Below are 4,776 nucleotides of genomic sequence, written 5' to 3' on the forward strand. Positions count from 1 at the left end.
AGATTAAGTGAAGCAGAAACACACACACACACACACACACACACACACAGGTAACAGTGATATTCAGCATTTACAGGTCAGCAGCTGCTGGTGTGTTTCTACAGTCATCATGCAAAATGTAGCGAATCCTCAAAATGTGATGGTCGAATTCGACTGAAAGTTTTAACATATGAACGTACTTCTGCTGACCCACTCTAGTGTGTGACATAATACCATGATTTACTCTAAATATCTACATTCATCTATTCACTTTGCCTTCGAGCTCAGCTCCGTCTTCGGCTAAAACTATTTGGTAAAAGCTTCTGCGTGGCTGCCAGTGCGACGCGTCAATCCACCGATGTATCTGAAGCTACATTATGTTCACGCGTGAAGAAGGTAAAACATCATGTTTGTGGCGAGGACCACTTAAGTCGCTTCATACAAATGTGCACTAGAGGACTCAACAGAAAAGCAAACGGCAAACATTTAATCCTGTGGTGTAGCGGTTCCTTTATATATGGCTCCTTCGGCTTCTGGCCTATTTACTTTACTTAAAGTTAGGTATGCATCAATATTGTATATCGCGGATACTGACTAACAGCTGGATCTGGTGTCTGTGACAATGGGACTGATCTGTCCAATTCAATTCTAAATGTGTATATATTTATATATTATAATAATATAATATATATATTACATACTGGAATTTTAATTCCTGTCTAAGTTTTGAAGATATTTTACCAAGTATTTTGCTAATAAATAACAATTTATATCTATGTATTTATTGGTTATATTTAGTTTTACAAAGACAGGAAGTCAAACTCGTTTTTGTTTAAATCACCGGGGGCTGATACATATTTGTGGGTACTTATTGTTAAGTATACAATAAATCCCCACGCTCAAATAAAAATAAGAAATAAAAGGCACAAAATATCTGTCTCCACCTTCACTGAAAGCGAGTTTGACTTCAGCTTGTCAAGAACACTGAAACACTTCTTGCACTCATTGCTGGGTCACTCGATCAAAAAGCACATGGAGGTTAAACCTCCACGACTGGCCCGCTGTTCCACAACCAGGACAGAACAACGCAATAGGACAGAACAACGCAATACAAAACACAACAATAAGTACAGTGATGGATGTGTTCTGGATCAGCAGAGGTTTTCCTACCTGAATAGCTCCTGTGTCACTGCTTCAACGGCGGCTTCAGACAGAAACACAACAAAAAACATTTCATGTTATCACTCCAACAATCTGCAGCCAACCAACAATAATTAACACATCTGCTGTATGTCAGCTTCTGCTTAACATGTAATTATGTTCAGAGTCAAGGATTAACTTATTTGTGTTCTACATAAGAGGATAGAAAGGGACACACACTGATTGTCTTCTTTGTTATCACTCCAGTTTTGAACAAATCAATGATAAAAAGAAAGGAAATTATTTACTGAGGTATCTGCTGTTCACCATGTTTTACACAATGTACATTAATATAAAGAACATATATAATATAATATGTTGGTCATTCAATATTGTAAAGATAAGTTAAGAGTGCATTATTATTATTACTGCTAAAGCATGGACACTTTTAGACCCAGCAGGTTACCTGTAACCAGTGTAGCATTAACGCATGGTGGAATCATCAAACTAGCTAGCTAACTAGCCAGCCCATAAATTAGTGAAATTTAAAAACTTTCATCCACACACTCCTATCACAGCCTAGAAAAGCACTTTGCTATCGCCAGATGAGTGAACTTTGTTCGGTCAATTTTGTGTAACCAGTGTAGCATTAAAGCATGGTGGGATTAGCTAAGTAGCCAGATGCTAAATTAGTTAATTTATGAATAGATAGATAGATAGATTTCGGTGGCTGGTAAGTTAACATGTTGTAGTTGTATTTGTACAGTTTTTCTTTACTTTGTAATTTTATTTCTAGCATTAAGTTACCCGCTGGTGTAGTTTGCTAAATTGTTTGCCTCTGCGGCTTCTAGACGGCAACAGCAGCGTCCGTGTTGCTGTTGACGTGACCACTTGCACCGATCATATAGACTTTACGTATTGTATTCACAAGCTCACGAGTCCCATTTGTAGGCAGCATTAGAATAGAAAGCAGATGAACAGGTTCATACTTCTGACTCCTTTGGATCGTGTGCGATGGCGTTTTTTAACGGCATTCACCTCCATCTGAAAAGGAAAACTAAAAGTCAAACTGTTGTGTTTTTTTTTTGTTCATCACATAATTAAAGTTTCGTGCCTAGAAACTTTTGCGTGTGGCAAAAACACACGCTGGGTTGTGAAAGTGTACCTTTACCTGGTCAGAGCTCAGTGTGGCACTGTCCTGTAGCTGAAGAGTCTTTATACCAAACAGAATTTCAGTAGCCGTCTTCCAGAGTCATGATCTGCAAAAAACAATAACACACAGCAGCTTTAGTCAGATTCACGTTACAGCCGTCTAACCTGTCGGCAGCTGTTTGTTCTGCTGAAGTTTTTCCGTGACCAAGACATTGAACACAAGCCTGCTCAGTTCCTGTGCGCAGCTTACAAACATTTTTGACTCTCTGACACATGGAATTAAAATATTTTCATGGAATTTCAGCACTGGGGAGACAAACACCATCTGCACATTTCTACTGATATTTTAAAATGTGACATGTCGTTCATTCAGATTGTACAGAGTGAAAAGAATTCAGTGACCTACAGGACACCATAACATTCCATTCACTCAGTCAATTAGGTGTTTCTTTGGAAAGGTTTTAAGGATTTGCTGCTAAAAACATTTCAGAGACCTGCACCATAGACAACAAATGACCCATAATAAGGCCAACAGCATGGATAAAAGAAGCCCTTTACTGCATTCATTTGACTCCTGAAAGAACGAGACGACTTCTTATTACACCAGACGAGAAAGAGAAGATTTGCATCTTGCGACAGTCGAACCACATCCCAGTCACCAGTAATTTCATTTCCAGTATCACCTCACCAACCAGAAACAGGTTAGGCTACGGTCAGACATTACGGCAATAGTTCATCTGAATATCTCAGCCTTGTGGGCTGAATGTCATTTGAGGAATTTGTACTGCTGCAAACACTCCAACAAAAGAAATATACACGTTTTGATATGAATTACAATAATTAATACAGTTGCAAAGTGGAGGGATTGACTTTGGGAGATCCAGGTTTCTAAAAATACAATGTCAGAGCACTTCAAGTCGAGTCGACAGTTAACTCTTTGATTCAAATTGCCGGCAACCTCCGGTTCTAAAGAGTGAAGCCAATGAAGTGTCTTAAAGCTGCATTCTCTCTAGTGTCCACCAGGGGGCGACTCCTCTGGTTGTATAGAAGTCTATGAGAAAATGACTCTACTTCTCTCTTGATTTATTACCTCAGTAAACATTGTAAACATGAGTTTATGGTCTCAATCTCTAGTTTCAAGTCTTCTTCAATACAGCATGATGTTCATTTAGTACATTATGGTCCATTTAGAGTCACACAGACCATAAAGCAGGGGATGCTTTAGGGCGGGGCTACACAGTGATTGACAGGTCTCTACCAGAGAGTTGACCGGTTTGGGAGTTGTCTGTGTTTTTGTGTAAGAAATTTAACCCTTTTACTCCGTGTTTTCTCTTTATGAAAGTTAATTTGGTCGCCTAAAAATGTCTTATTCAGCTCTGACGTACTTGGCTGCAAGCTCTTTAGAAACTGAGATTTCAGTAGAAGCAGCATTTACTTACTACACACCACAGAGCAAACTTTCAGACAATATAATACTTTTATGTTCTCAACTCCCTTTGATGAAACCATATACACTAATTACTTTCCACTTTGCACTTAAATGTTACCCTTATATAATAATTTCTCTGCTTTTCATCTTTCTTTTCCATTTGAATGCTTAACGCTGCATTCCTGTTGAATGCATTATGTAAAGCACTTTAAACTTGCCTTGCCTAAGAAACATCCAATCACAGAGCAGCTAATGTCGGCTAACGATTCTGCGTCAATTCTTGATGAATTGGTCAACAGTGACGAAGCGTTCTGAATTGATTCTCCATCCTGACTGCCTTCTTCTCCAAAGCATTGGCAGCTGAGGTTGATGGTTACTACATCAAACTGATTTCTAAGAAACAAAGATGAGATCAGAAGTCTTTAAGTATTGTTAAATAATCCAGGGTGACTCGTACGTTTCTGTGCTTTAAAACCTTCAAGGAAATTGAAATGCAAAAGAAAATGTTGAAGGTCTGACATCACTCAGGAGTTTAAAGTCCGACTTGTTTTAATCATCTTCATTAAGACCACTGCAATGCTAAAACATCACAAATGCCATCCAAACAAAACAACTGCATGTTTTTTTTAGGGGGTTCTTTTTCTTAAATCACACGTAAAAATCTCATGAGATTGTTGCTGGGAGTGTTTCACCGCAAACAGCAACATGAAAGAGATCCGAGACAAGACTGTAACAACAGTTTGATGATCAAGACGTGAACACAGCCGCTTCTCTCTCCTTGGCTGCAGTGCAGCCCGGGGGAGGGGGGGGGGGGCTCGCAGCGTTAATATAAATGTAAATTCTGGACAGCCTCGCCTGAACTCTCAGCCTACTCCCATTATGTTGCCACAGCGTACTGAGGCCAGGTGCATCTGAGGCCGCCACTCTACTGAGCGTGCTCCAACGCAACTTACATCAAACAGTCTTCCCTCCCTCTGCTGTGAAGAGCTCGGCCGAGAGAAAAAATAAAAAATCCTCCACCTCCCTGGAAACTATACCACTGAGTGGGCTGCACACTCAATGTGTGTGTGTGTGTG

General features: G+C 39.6%; 1 long non-coding RNA gene across 1 annotated transcript; it reads right to left on the bottom strand.

Annotated features, from left to right (window-relative positions):
• Positions 1 to 7: 7 nt before the first annotated feature.
• LOC116378779 (uncharacterized) lies at positions 8 to 3,272 on the bottom strand. The gene is made up of 3 exons (XR_004212333.1): positions 2,291 to 3,272; positions 2,109 to 2,163; positions 8 to 1,183 (listed from the first exon to the last, which is right to left on the bottom strand). It is a non-coding gene; the product is annotated as an uncharacterized LOC116378779 (long non-coding RNA).
• Positions 3,273 to 4,776: the final 1,504 nt, after the last annotated feature.

The sequence above is a fragment of the Anarrhichthys ocellatus genome, unplaced genomic scaffold (genome assembly GCF_004355925.1).
Source record: "Anarrhichthys ocellatus isolate YVR2014 unplaced genomic scaffold, GSC_Weel_1.0 scaffold3154, whole genome shotgun sequence".
Classification (NCBI taxonomy): Eukaryota; Metazoa; Chordata; class Actinopteri; order Perciformes; family Anarhichadidae; genus Anarrhichthys; species Anarrhichthys ocellatus.